This window comes from Aegilops tauschii, chromosome 4, assembly GCF_002575655.3.
Source record: "Aegilops tauschii subsp. strangulata cultivar AL8/78 chromosome 4, Aet v6.0, whole genome shotgun sequence".
Taxonomy (NCBI): domain Eukaryota; kingdom Viridiplantae; phylum Streptophyta; class Magnoliopsida; order Poales; family Poaceae; genus Aegilops; species Aegilops tauschii.
Genome location: NC_053038.3, coordinates 48,771,991 through 48,787,508, shown reverse-complemented (window position 1 = coordinate 48,787,508; position 15,518 = coordinate 48,771,991). Strand labels below are relative to the sequence as shown.

The 15,518-nt window shown below is 46.8% G+C and overlaps 1 pseudogene; it reads right to left on the bottom strand.

Annotated features, from left to right (window-relative positions):
• Nucleotides 1–12,355: 12,355 nt before the first annotated feature.
• On the bottom strand, nt 12,356–14,390 carry LOC120963235 (uncharacterized; annotated as a pseudogene).
• Nucleotides 14,391–15,518: the final 1,128 nt, after the last annotated feature.

Here is a 15,518-nt window from a genome sequence, read left to right as displayed (position 1 = left end):
CATTGCCGTTCTTCTTTCCCTTCCCTGTCCTTTCATCATCTGAAGGGGGATCCTTGGTACCATCAGAATCGGCATACTTGACAAGAGCCGCCATCAGTGTGCCCATGTCACTGCAGTCGCGCTTAAGCCGCCCGAGTTGTATCTTCAGGGGCACAAAACGACAATTCTGCTCCAGCATTAAAACTGCTGAGCCGGCATCCATCTTGTCTGACGAGTCTATGATCTCCTTAACCCGGAGAACCCAATGTGTCGTAGACTCACCCTCCTGCTGCTTACAGTTAGTCAAATCCACAATTGACATAGACTGCCTACAAGTATCTTTGAAGTTTTGGATGAACCGGGCTTTCAGCTCAGCCCAAGACCCGATGGAATTCGGTGGTAGCCCTTTTAACCAAGTGCGGGCAGTCCCATCCAACATCATGGTGAAGTACTTGGCCATTGCCGCCTCACTGACATCCAGTAGTTCCATGGCCATCTCATAACTCTCGATCCAGGCTGCGGGTTGTAAGTCAGCCGTGTAGTTGGGCACCTTCCTAGGGCCTTTGAAGTCCTTGGGTAAACGTTCATTACGGATAGCCGGCACTAAACAGGGGACACCTCCCGTCCTGGTAGGGATACCCACGTCGACGGAAGTCGTCGGATAGGCCGGGGGGGTCTGGTAAGCCGTCAATTGAGGCACCTACTCCGCCTCTTGCCGCGCTCTGTCTTGGTCTGCTGCGTGACAGGCTCCGTTATAAGCCAGGCCATGGCCAGGGGGCGGGTCATGGCGTCGGACGTTGCTTGAGCCGGTCGCTGAGACCATGTGCCTGCTGTAACTCGGGCTCCGGCTCGGACGAGGGGTCGAGTGGATCCTATCCCGGCTGTAGGAGTACGCCTCTTGCTGCGCCAGTGCCGTCTGAAGGAGTTCCCTGACCCGGCAGGTTTCAATAGCCATCGGAGAGTCGCCGTCAACTGGGAGAGCCGCCAGCTGTGCTGCCGCAGCAACCATGTTCTCCAGCGGGTTATTATAATGACCCGGGGGTGTTGGCACATACTGAGGTGGGGCAGGGGGCACCTGGGGAGGCCCCATCACTCGTGGCTGAATAGGGGGGCCCAGACCCGGGCGCTAGGACCCCTGGCGGGTTACTAGCCCTGCACCTGGCGTGCTGAAGAGGTTGCGTGGATCGTAAACCGGCGGGAGCCGAGATTGGGTCTTTTGATGCCTCCTTCTCATGACCTCATTGGACGCGTTCTGATCCATCGTGAGTTGGAAGGACTGCGCCTGGATCAACTGAGTTTGGGCATCGAGAGCCGCCCTCTCCGCAGCCATCCTGATCCCTTCCGCTGCAAGGTCCTCCTTAGCTTTCACTAGATCCAATTTTAACTGTGCCACCTCCGCATCATGCTGAGCTTGATCCGCCGGGTCAACCGTGGCGGTTAATAGGGCCGTCATCTTGTCCGTGAGATCAATCAGTACCTGAGCCGGAGAAGGCACCGGGTTTCCCACTCCAGCCGCGGGGTTCTGAACAGGCTGTGCACCGGCCATAAAGATTCCCACCTGGCTTGGCGGCTCAAATAGGTCTGGAATACTGTCACCATCGGAACAACCCATGAGCCTGCCATCTTGAAGTTGATACAATGAGTTTGACTCATCGGTGGCCGACTCGCCGTCAGAGCTGGCGGCCGTCTCATCACCAGATCCAGATCGATCAGAGAGTCCTCCGTGGATACACCCCACAAAAGCATGCCTTAAGGCAGGCCGGGCCCGGGCGGGTCGTGCGCGCTGAGCCACCTCGATGAGATCGATGCAGAGATCCGGCTCAGGGCCCGGCTCACCAATCTTGCCGATGAAAACATGAATTCCGCCGAAGGGGACCCGGTACCCGTACTCGATTGAGCCGGCGTCGGGGCCCCAGTCTGCATCGTCGATGTAAAGCTTGCCGCAACGACTCTTGGTCATCCGGCCCACAGCGTATCCCTTGAGCCCTTCGAAGCTGCCCTTCAAGAACTCAAATCCACCGTGCGCCAGCCCCACGGTGGGCGCCAACTGTCGTGGAATTGTCACGGCAGATGTCCTCGAGCTAGGGCTTAGTCGTGGAGCCATCGCTACTAGGAAGCTTGAAGGGGTTAAGCGGGACAAGGAACACGAGGGTTTATACTGGTTCGGCCCCTTACGGTGAAGGTAAAAGCCTACGTCCAGTTTGCGGTGGTATTGATTAGGGTTTCAATGACCAGGGAGCTTAACTGCTACGCCTGGCTCTCGTCGAGATTGTCCTTCTCCCCAAGCCGTTGCCGGGTCGTCCCTTTATATAGGGAGGCTGACGCCCTGCAGCTCTCAGAGTCCCGGCCGGCTCATAAGAGTGTCCGGCTCGGACTCTTAACTATTCTTGCCTTACCCTACAAGTTCTACCATAATAATAATTGTAACTACGGGCCTTAAACCATATCCGGGTCTTAAGCCCATCTTCGGCCCACCGTCTTTAAGCTTGGCGTCGGGCTTCTGACAATGACCCTTAGAGTAACCCGGCCCCTCCGGGCGGGTGACTCTAAGGTCTATATCCTCAACAAGCCCGTTCGGCGATTTATCAGCAAGATCTACGGCGTTATCACAGCCGCCGAGTTAGAACCAGAACTTTTCAAGAAGGCGATCTAGTGCTCCGACTCATCCAGGATCAGACTGATATGCACAAGTTATCCCTGCCTTGGGAAGGGCCTTTTGTGGTCAGCAAGAATCTGCATAACGGGTCATACTACCTTATAGATGTTAGAGAGCACAAAGACTCACGTAAATCGGAGGAGACCCACCGGCCGTGGAATATTGCTCATCTTCGGCCTTACTATACTTGAGCCACAGGCTCTGCTCATGTACATAGTTATGACAATGTATATATTATGATCAATATAATAAACCGGAGCCTCAGCTAAAGTGGGGTATCTGTTGTTTTTCTTACATCATGTGTGGTTACATGGGGGCTTCTGTTTATAAAGTGGCATCCGGTTTACCCCTTGATTCAGCTTATAAAGCCATATATAAAAATCACTTGGGGGCTTGGTCGTATTCGAACCGTAGCTGCATCTCTTGATCGGCGCAAGGCCACCAGAAAAATCACTTGGGGGCTTGGTCGTATTCGAACCATAGCTACACCTCTTGATCGGCCCAAGGCCAAAAGAAAATTACTTAGGGGCCAAAGAGAGTGTTGCAAAAGCACAACTCAAACATAGGCACCCACTGAGCACAGCTCAAAATATTGCTTGGGGATTCTTTGCTTCACAATGAACAAAGAATCTACACTTGTAATAGGCTATCAAGCCACGGCTTGGAAGCCTGGTGTATACACCTAAAACCCCAGGTTAGCCTACCTTTTTAAGTAAGCCACTCCGTCCAGGTAAGCCTGGTATGACCCGCCGAACTTTTGACAAGTCAATCTCATAGACCCTGAACTTGTCAAAGTTAAAACGACGATTGGTTAAAGATTGAGGTCCATCTTAAAAGGCTTTGTAAAATGGTTTAGCTCAGCGGCCTGGCAGCCCATGAAAAGCCTCGAATTTGGGGCCTGGCAGCCCGTGAAAGGCCTCGACTACAAGTTTTCATATGCTTTTATTTGCCAAGTTTTTTTTTCTCCTTTGATGAGATTTATGATGTTTTTGATAAACCGACGTTCATTAACCCGGTTCGGCTTTCAACTACAAAGTTGTCAGTACATGATCAGTTATAATCCGGAGTTTATTAACCCGGGCTGGTTTCGACTATAAGTCGCCAGTATTGAATATGGATAATCCGGTGTTTATCATAACCCGATACGGTTTTATTATAAACCGGCACAATATGGAAGGAGTTATCAGCACTCATGATTGGGGTTATTGCCCTTACTACAAAAGTTGGTCAACCAACGATGTGATTCAATATCACAGGTATCATTTATTTTCATATTTCATTATCTTTTTACAGCCTTGGTTATAAACCCTGGCTAGGTGTTTGGGCATCATGACCCGTCCGACGGTAAACCGCCAGGACACTTTCAACTTCTTGTATGCAGGAGCAGCTACAGATTTTGAACGTCATATATCTTAAGCATGGCGGATTAACAAGTATCAGGCAAAATAAAAATGCATGAAGGCATAACAGACCAAGTGTTTGAACTAGCCTATTACAAGGCGTTTCAGTGCCCAAAAGAATAATTGTTTTTCAGCAAGTGTTGTGGTTCGCAGAAGGCTAACCTGGCCTCCGGATCATGACTCGTCACCAGGTTGACTTGACGGCTGCGGATCATCTTGCACCGGTTCATCCTCCTCATCTCTACCTAGCGGCTGGAAGTCAATAGTTGCCCAGTCGATCCCAGTTAGGGCTTGGAACACAGCTTCATCGCTTATAAGGGTGGACGGTTCAATATCAGGGGCATAGGTGTGCTTACGGATTTGCGGGATAAGATTTTGAGCTTCAGGAGTTGGTGCAGCAACCCGTTTGTTATTGACATCATAACTCGCCTGGTAATGTGAAAGATCAGCTTCTTCAGCCAATTGACAAGCCAGTGGACGCACTTCCCGGTTTATGGCTCGGAGGTCATCATTACCAAATTCTGATACATCCTCTTTTAAGCTCGGATAACCTTTACCCACATCCACCGGATCAAGATCAGGCACCCATGCTTTTGCCCGGGTTAGCACGGTCAGAGCACCAGCCCTTGCAGCAGATCTTTTTAGCTCTTCTACCCGAGCAGGCAGCATTGACAACCTTGCTAAGGTATCCTTGATAAGAGTGGGGGGCAGCTTATTGTGAGAAGCAGTGTAGATGATCTGTTGCGCGCCGATATATAATTGTTCTATAAGAGTATAAGCAGCCTTCAACTTCTTCTGCATGTCAGAACCCAGATGGGTAATGCGAGTCCCTGCATCATTATAAAACATTAGTAAACCGGCAATGTACGGGATGATATGTTGAAAATTTAAAGCAAGGAGACTTACCAAAGACAGAGTGGTCATAGCATTGATTTGCCGCTTTAGACCAGTCAGTTCTTCCGCCACCGGTTTAAGGGCTGCCTCTGCATCCTCGGCTCTTTTTTGCAAAGCGGATTTTTCTATGTTCCAATCCGCCCACTCCTTATTGAAGCCTTCCTTCAGCTTTTCCATGGTGGCTAAGGCACTGGTTAGCTCATCTTTTGCTTTGGAGGTTTCTGCTTGCTGGGACTTGATGTTTTCTTGCAAATCAGCGGTTTGAGCTTCCTTTTTGCTCAGCTCAGCCTATAAGAGACAGACATATCATGAGTTGGCAGTACATATTTGAAGTACCAAGCACATAACAAGTTATGCACCTGATACTTGGGGGCTAATGTCTATTTGCTCGTTATCATAAATTTCTACAAGTCCCAAGCACAATACAAGTATTATTCTTGGCACTTGGGGGCTAATGTATGATTGTTCAAAGTAACATTATGGATTTTTCTTCTAAAGTCCCGGTTTACCTTGAAAAGATAAACCGGCCCTTAGGGACTACACCAGCGAAAGATACAATATTACAATTCTAAAGTACCGATTCATCTTGAAAGGATAACCCGGCCCTTGGAGGCTAAGCATGCAAAATTGAGATATTACAAAGTTCCGGTTTGGATTAACATCATAAACCGGCCCTTGGGGGCTACTGGAGTTGACATTTGGAATTGGATATAAGAGAGAAATAGTTATGCAGACTTAAACACTAGTTACCTCATATCGCTCTTTCATCAAGTTTACTAAGCCGGCTTCATAGTCGCGGCTTGTGTACAGACGGTTCAAGAAGCCAGAGTGAATGTCTTGGGCATTGAGATGGGCGTAGCTTAACAAATTTGCGTTCCACTTGCCTTTGCTCATAGCAGAAAGTTCATCCTTGGAGTTATGCTTGGATAAAGCGACAGGATTGCCAGGAGCAGTGTGGCCAAAGCCAGTAATCATAATGTCATCTTCCTTGTCATCAGCAGCTTTCACTGGAGTTGACGGTTTATCAGCAGCCTTAGCTGGGCTTGCCGGTTTGTCATCAGTCCGGATCAGGCTTGTCGGTTCATCAGTATGACCCGTTGTGTCAGCTTCTACTTGTTCAGCAAAGAAGTCATGTTCTTGTGGTGGCGGATCATCAAGCATGGCGTCGCCATCTGTTCCTTCTAGGCCTGGAGTTCTTTTCGGTTCAATAACTACATTATCGTCCGCCGGTTTATTTAACCGGGCCTTCTTGCTGGGTCTAGGCCTGGCACTGCAAACAAACATGAAGATCAATAAATCGAACAGATATAATATAGTAAGGATAAAATCAAAACATAACTCACCCAGGCACTGTCTTGAGAGGTGGGAGTTGTGTGACCGTTGACTCGCCAGAAGATGAATGAGGTGTACCCTGATAATTTGAATCAGACGGATTAAGGGGCTGTCGGAAACAACCCGCATTGGGGCAAGAACTATCAGGAATATAAGAGACCTCTGATCAACGTTTCCGGACTGGAGTGTTCGGTAAACCGGCGGAGGTAACTACTTGGCCACTGTGCCGGGTTGTGCGGCGAGCTTCGTGTTGCTGCTTCTTCAAAAGAAAGTTTGGGTCCAAGTGAGCTAGGGGTGAGAAAATTTTATTTTCCGGTTTGCTTGACGGATTTTCTGTGTTGGCAGAGGATCTAAACCGGAGGAAAGGGTAATTACCTCTGCATCCTCAGCTTGGCTGCCTTCAGCGTCGTCCTGATAATAGTCATTGTCAATGAGGTGTATGAAAAAAGAACCAAGGGAGTCAAGTTCTACCTCTGATTCCGGATTATCCAAGTCAGCATCAGCGTTTGCTTCAGAAGACTCAGTGGTCCTCTTCTTGGCAGGCTTTTTCGTAACCTTGGTCTTGGGGCGAGGTGTCTTGGCCGGTTTATCATGTGGTTTCTTCTTCCAGAACGGATCATCGCCCTGTCAAAGATGGACAAAATTTTGAGAGAATATTTGAAAGGAGCAAGTCAGAACAAAAAAGTTATGTGATTCTTACAGTTGGCGGTTTGTTGGAAACATAGAAAGGACTTAATCCGGTCTGGCTACAGACAGCTTCCGGTTCATTCAGTATTTTCTTAACAGCTTCAGTAACTTCCGCCTCTATTAGCTGAATATCAACATGTCGTTGAGGGTCTTTCAAACTCCCTGTGTATTCACACATCAAACCGGGGCGCCGGCTTAAGGGCAGAATGCTCCAGGTTATGCAACAGCGAGCAAAATCAACACCTGTTAAACCGTTCGCCATAAAGGCTCTGAGCTTTGACAGTTGTGGAGCATAGTTGGACCTTTCCTTTGCAGTTAATCTCTGAGGAAAGGGATGTGTATTGCTAAGACGGTGAGGGCGGTAACCTGGCAGAGGATTTTCATTAGTCGGAGTTGTGTCTTTGCAATAAAACTAAGTCTGATTCCAGTCCTTGGGGTGACTATGAAGCTTGGCGTGAGGGAAGCTGACATATTTCCTCTTTTGAATCGCCATTCCACCAAGCTCAGTGTTGGCTCCGTCTGTGAACTCTATGCGGCGGTTTAAATAGAAGAAATCCCTAAATAGTTCAACTGTGGGCTCCTCTTGAAGATAAGCCTCGCAAAATACTTGGAAATGGCAAACATTGGACACAGAGTTTGGGCCATTGTCTTGAGGGTGGAGTTGGAAGCTAGCAAGTACATCTCGAAAGAACTTTGATCCGGGAGGGCTAAACCCTCGGCTCAGGTGATCGATAAACACGACTACTTCTCCATCCTTGGGCTCAGGAGGATTTTCTGGACCGGGGACCCTCCACTGGATAGTTTCTTTTTTCGCTAAAGCGCCAGTTGCAACACATCCCTCTAGTTGCGATTCCGTAACCCGGGAAGGGACCCAATTGCAAGCATAAAATTGTTTGGCCATTGCAATGAAAGGCTGGAAAAAGATAAATGCCGGTTTAAGATTTATGACGGGCAAGCATAAAGCAATGCAAGATAAGCAGAAGCAGAGGTATATGCATATTGCTAAACCGGAGTTTGATATTACTAAACCGGAGTCTGACAATGGAGAAGGTGCAAGGATAAATGAATCGGCGGTTTAAGAGGGGACTAATGATACCTAGCGGATTACTATTCTTCAAAAAGCTAAACCGCCTATATTGGTGTGAAAGGTACAGATCTAAAAAAACCTAAGTGAGGGAAAAACAAGTTTCACAAATTGGTATTATAAATTCAGATCTGCGGTGCGACAAAAAACTAGAATATACTCAGACCTAAACTTCAGGTGTTTAAGCAGTTCATCAAGTTCAGATGAGTTTTTCTATATGAAGGGGATGCTCTAATGAGGAAAAAGGGAGCTCTAACTACAAAGGCACCGGAAAATATCAGATCTAACTTGCCATTTGTGCTACTGAGAAGAACAGGGAAGAACAGCTCTAGAACTTCGAAGAACTCCGATGAGTACAAACCCTAATGATAAGATCTAAGGTGGAAGGAGAGAAGGCTTACCAGTGTCAAAGGAATAGTGGAGAGGTGCCGCGGCTTTCTGGTACAATCAGGGTGATGCAGCGGCCGTTGTTGGGGCAGATGCGAAGGTCGACGGCGGCGGCGGAGCTCCAACGTTCGGGCGACGCGAGGAAGAGGACGATGTGAAGGGGCACGAAGGGAAAAAATAAAAAGGACCCTTCGGCTTTATTTATAAGGTGAATGGATAAGTGGCATGTGCGAGAATCGAGGAGTCCAAAAATGGGATATGTGATAGCTCTGTCGCCTCGATTGTCGGAGGCTCATTAATGAACGCGAGATATATGCAATTTTTAATAACAGGTGACGTCATGGCGGTTTATCATGATCCTAGAAGATGATGTCATGGCGGTTTATGACACTTACGTGAAGGTGCTGAAGGAGAAATTTTCCTAAGTATCGAAGATTGACATGAACCAGTTCAAATCAATCTGGGGCCTAATGTTGGGGATATTACTGTTGGGCATAAGCCGGCCAGGAGAGGCCGGGTTATCCCATAATGAGTTATTATATTTGAAGCCCATGAAGACAAAGACGATGGCGCTTTATGAAGGCCTAGGGCCCAAAGGCGGATTAAGACCTGTAGACATAAACCGACATTCATATGTAAACTTGTGTTGTAAGATAGAAAGAGTAGAGACCGAGCCGGACACGTTTATGAGACGGCCTCGGGATTCTCTAAACCGACGGGCGTCAACCTATGTATATAAAGGGACGACCCGGCGGCGGTTTAGGGACAACAAACAACAACTCGAGAGCCAGCCATAGCGGATTCGCTCCCTGGTCATCGAAACCCTAGCAATTCCACAACAACTGGATTAGGCCTTTACCTTCACCGCAAGGGGCCGAACCAGTATAAAACTCTATGCGTCCTTTGTCCGCTTTAACCCCTTTAAGCTAACTCGTCGCGATGGCTCCACGACTAAGTCCTTTCACTAGGACATCTGCTTGCGTGTTATCAAACGTCACAACATAACTGGGTGATTATAAAGATGCTCTATAGGTGTCTCCGATGGTGTTAGTTGAGTTGGCATAGATCGAGATTAGGATTTGTCACTCCATGTATCGGAGAGGTATCTCTGGGCCCTCTCGATAATGCACATCACTATAAGCCTTGCAAGCAATGTGACTAATGAGTTAGTTGTGGGATGATGCATTACGGAACGAGTAAAGAGACTTGCCGGTAACGAGATTAAACTAAGGTATGATGATACCGACGATCGAATCTCGGGCAAGTAACATACCGATGACAAAGGGAATGACGTAGACCGATAAAGATCTTCGTAGAATATGTAGGAGCCAATATGAGCATCTAGGTTCCGCTATTGGTTATTGACCGGAGATGTGTCTCGGTCATGTCTACATAGTTCTCGAATCCGTTGGGTCCGCACACTTAACGTTCGATGACGATTTGTATTATGAGTTATGTGATTTGATGACCGAAGTTTGTTCGGAGTCCCGGATGAGATCACAGACATGACGAGGAGTCTCGAAATGGTCGAGAGGTAAAGATTCATATATTGGAAGGCTATATTCGGACATCGGAATGGTTCCGAGTGATTCGGGTATTTCTCGGAGTACCGGAGAGTTACGGGAATTCGCCGGGGGAAGTTAATGGGCCTTATTGGGCTTTAGTGGAGAGAAGGGAAGAAGGGCCAAGGTGGCGTGCGCCTCCTCCCTGCCCAAACCGAATTGGAAAGGGGTGGGACCCCTACACTTGGCGCGCCCCTAGGAGGGTCGGCCTCTCTCCCTCCCTCCTTTATATACGTGGGGAGGGGGCACCCCAAGATTTGTTTTAGCCGTGTGCGGTGCCTCCTCCACAGTTACACACCTCGGTCATATCGTCGTAGTGCTTAGGCGAAGCCCTGCGCCGGTAACATCATCATCACCGTCGCCACGCCGTCGTGCTGATGGAACTCTCCCTCGTCCTCAACTGGATCAAGAGCTTGAGGGACGTCATCGTGCTGAACATGTGCTGAACACGGAGGTGTCGTAGGATCGTGAAGACGTTTGACTACATCAATCGCGTTACTAAACGCTTCCGCTTTCGGTCTACGAGGGTATGTGGACACACTCTCCCCGCTCGTTGCTATACTTCTCCTAGATAGATCTTGCGTGATCATAGGAATTTTTTTTAAATACTACGTTCCCTAACAGCGAGCTCGTAAGCATCATGGACACTTATTCCGGGTACCATCACGTTCACATGGCAATGGAGGATGAATTAAAGGCAGGCTTTGCCACCCCAAAGGGGACACACTACTACCTCCCCATGCCGTTCTGCCTCCTGAACACCGGAGTAACTTATCAATGCTACTGAATCATGTCATGTATGGACATGTGGGAAGGAATGTCGAGGTGTATGTGGACGACATCGTTGTCGAAAGCCCGCTCGCCCCATTGCACCCCGAAGATCTTACAGAGACCTTCAGCAATCTCCTCAAGTTCGGAGTTAAGCTCAACCCTGAAAAGTGAGCCCCTTCAGAGTCAGGGGAGGAAAACTCTTGGGCTTCCTTATATCGCAGTGAGGAATTGAAGCCAACCCCGAGAAGATCCAGGCTATCGTGAATATGGCCCCGCCTCACCCTAGCAAGGATGTTGAGTGCCTGGTGGGACGGATGGTGGCGCTTGGGAGGTTTATGGCCCGCTCCGCTGAGAAGGGACTCCCTTTCTTCAAGACCCTGAGAACACCACAGGTTCCGAGTGGATGGACGAAGACCAAGCTACATTCAAAGCCCTCAAGTCTTACTTGGCAAGCCCGACCTTGCTCACCAGCCCGAAGCCTGGGGAGACCTTGCCGCTATACCTGGCTGCCACACCTACGACTGTGAGCGTCGCACTGGTGAAGGAAGAAGATGGAAGTCAAAGACCAATCTATTATGTGAGTGAAGCACTTGCATGGGCTAAGGAGAGAGATATTCAAATGTAGAAGATGGCGTATGCGCTGCTTGTGGCCTCACAGAAGCTCCGGCCTTACTTCATTGGTCATTCCGTGGTCGTCGCCTTCCATTGAAGGGGGTCTTTGGCAACGGAGAGGCCATTGGACGAATCGCCAAGTGGGCCACATATCTTGCCTCTTTCCATCTCAAGCTCGCGACTCTCACATTCGTCATGTCCCAAGTACTTGCAGACTTTGTCGCCGAGTGGCAGTCGACACCGCTCCCCGCCGCAGAGGAGCCCCGGCGGAACCTGGTTTGTTGTAATATAGTAGTGTACGCATACTCATGTTTTTTCTTTGAAGAACCTACAATCGACTTATGTAACGATGGCAATCATGGGGGGTGCGGGATGTTCCATGAAAACTCTTATATTCGTATTTCAATACATACTTGTTTCCATCTTAACAAACAGCCAAGTTGGCTATGTGTTCTAATACAGCAGATAGCACAACTTATTAACAAATCACAATTTATAAAAAATAAATTTTGTTGAAAGAACAAGCAGAAGCTAAATGCAACTGAACTTATAAAAAGGTATCAACTACGGAAACCAGAAAGTACTTACACAAGTGTAGCTTGACATAAATAAGTCCATCTCAAACCAAATGATTTCTCTTGGTGCCTTAAGAACATGAAATGCCAAGCTACTAAGATTAGCATTGGAAGGTTGGATGATGGGGAAATATATAGTTACAAGAAAGTGCAAGGGCTGTGGTGTTTCACTCAGGTTTCCTCCTCACATTTTCAGGACCTCCGTTGCATATGGAAGGAGTGAAGATTTCCTCAAAACGTGGGTCACTGTGGCCCTAAACAGAACCAACACCCTAAAATATATTAAAAAACACATAAGAAAAGAGTAATCAATCAAGAGACCAGCATCATGTTAATGCAAATGGTACTACACTGCACAAAATATGACATTACGTTGTATATGTATCTTAGCCTAGCCTCCTCGTCCACCGGAAAGACGGGAAAACACAATGTAATTAACAATGAAGTAACAAAATATTAAAATGCTAGCCAGAAAATAAATCATCATACATTGTCATCAGAGTCTCCACTCAGATGGCGAATATGGTGCATTCACGTGACCACCAAGATATGCATAGGAATTGTTGGGATGCTTCAAACCAGCACTTCCATTATTAGTACAACCATAGCAGTGACCTTTATTCAGAAAAAAAAAAGAAGGGGGTTTGTCGATGAAATGACATGTAACCAAAAGGCACAAACACACAATAATATCTTTGCAGCTCAGGGTAAAGAAATATGCATATACAGTTATTGGATATGACTGCATGAACCAGTTTAACATATAACAAACACAAAGCTCCAGGTTAATGGATGAGAATATGAGATGAAGGGAAACATGGCACAGTAGGCTAACACAAAGGTAAATGATCATATACTGCAGCTAGAGCATTTACAATGGTATCTAACAGATTGGTAGTTCAATTAGTGGACTTGCAAACTGTATTTCAATGATATTTAATCTGATATAAGGGTGTAGAATACCATTGTCATTAGGTTTGACCATGCAGAAACGGGTGACAGCCATCTCTTCATATTCTCCTTCCATAAGTTTGATTTCAACGAAGAATATATCGACGGTACCACAGTCAGAATCATCATCTCCTTTAGTCTTCATGGTGAAGTTCAAATGATAGTACCTACTCGTCTTAAGGATGGTGCTATCGGGCTCAGAAATACATTGGTAGTGCAGAACATCATTGAGTTCATATGCAAGATCCTAAAAATAAGAAGCATGAAAGGGATCAGAATTGTTACAGGACTAAGACAATATATAAGACAGTTCAACACTGGTAGCAAGTTATAGAGCGTGAGGGCAGGAAGGAGAGAGAGATAGAGAGCAAACCCCCATCAGTTTGTGATCCTCATTATACTTGTCTACTAAAGCTTGAGCCAGTAGGCGCATTCAAGCACAGCTTCTCTCAATTATTTCCGATTTTGAACATTTCATCCTCGTGCCATCAAGCCAGTAGAGAGATCTTCTTATAGCCATCTCCACTGGAGAAACTCCCTCTTGCTTCTTGAACCTAATTTAGATCAATACATTCTATATGATCAGTAGATTTTACTGGCTTGTAAAGGACTAATGGTTGACAGAATTTACTGCTGCGGTTCAGGTGAAAATGTACTTTGGTAGTCTTCAGCTATGCTTACAATGTAGGCTCTGAATGAACAACTTTCACAAACAATTCACAAAAATAATGTTTCCTTAACTTAACTTGGTAGCAGAACAGGAATCTAGTAATATCTACTCTTTCCATCAGCTTGTCAGTTTTTCTATATCATCTAAGTTATGTATTCTTTTTCTGATTTATGCTGTATAATCTGTGACTATCTTTTGTGGACAATGTTTGCATATATACATAACCAATTGAAAGGGTGCACACAAAACGAGATAAGTGGATTTTTCAAGATAATAAAAGAACAAAATTGAGAAGCATTACATTGTATGCTTGAGCTCATCAAGATGGCAATCGATGGCAATGTTGGCTTCCTGTAAGCTCTGGAATGGGCCACCCAGGTGAGGATATATGTGAAAATCCCCTTCACGGTCAACCCTGATGTAAAACGTCAAGCCCCAATCAGAACGTCTACGGGACAAGAGGGTTGAGGAAAGGCATCGCCTTGATCTCACGTTGGTCTCATGAGCTGCTGCCGGGGAGGTGGTGGTGGCAGTGGCCGATCCTTTCACTGCTATAGAGGAGAGGAACTCTTTCAATGCCGATAACGAAGATCCAGGGTTAATTAATGACACGCACACGGCGCCCCTGCTCCTCACACCTGAAGTAGAAAAGGCTCGGCCGATGAGTATATATATAGAAAATTAATATCTGGAGGTATATATACGTACTGGTGTATTGGAGTCCAGGCCTAATTAGAGATGCTAATGGCCGAGTAATCACTTGATTAATGATAGCCCATCTTGATCAAATTCTGGAATTAGTACGCAACAAACTAACCCCAGTAGCCCATGTGCCATCACGGCCTTTCCCCATACCCCATGTACGTAGTAACTGTTTTGCCAAGCGCAGGTGCCATCAATCAGATCAATTGATTGATCCCCTGTACGTGCATCTGGCTGCTAGGGCGCTTGCCGCCGCCGCCGTCGCTCGCCACGACGCCATCTACGGCTAGGCGTCGGGAGGCCACCCTTTCGATACAAGCAGGTACTAGTACCAATAGTGGCTATTAGCTATTAGTAATTCTATTTTGTGAATGAGAACGTTACTCTGAATGTTAGTATTTCTTTTGATTTAGTTTTTGGGATAGATCGCCGCCGCCTGCATGCGCTAGGGCATTGGAGCATTGCCATCAGCTGTCTCAAGGAAGATTTGGCGGTTCGTTGAGTCTATAGCTAGCGTCAACCGTCGACACAAGCTCGTCCCAATGAAGCAGTTGTCGCTTGTTGGTGAGTATCAAGTCCTATACCATAGTCTTATGCTTCATGTGGTCAGAGTTAAACCAAAATCTCAAGTTATATCCAACATATAATAAGACTACACAAATTACGAGGTAATGTTATTATTACATTGGTTACTACAAATCATAAACTTGTATAACAACTATACATCAAGATGACAATCGGATTTTTTTTTGGTTTGTTAGATTTCGAGAATGATATTGTTGACTTGTTTGATATATAGGTAATAGGTTTTGCAGTCTAGAGTTATACTTAAATAAACTAACAAAAGTGTTATTTTATTCCAAATTGTGAACTATATGTACTTGCAATTTGATTCCATTGATATATACAATAGACTTCTACAATGTTATATATGATTGGTTGGTTTTGGCTTCTTCTCGCCCCCCTCATGCTCAAATCCTGGCTCCGCCCCTGTCTAGTAATACCTAATCGATAAACAGAACAAATCGATTTTTGACTAGATTGGAAACAGAAATCGATTGTAAATCGAGATTGAGAGGCCACACCGTGGAGATAGACGCCGCCGCCGATCGCTATCGCGGGGTGGGGTGCCGCTATGCACGTAGTTCCCGTTCGTATCAAAGTAAGCGATCGGTGCCACATCGGCGACAGGGCGTTCAGCGCCGTCCCATGTACGGCGACGACGGCCTGTGAGAGGGAGAGCCATGGGGTTGCCG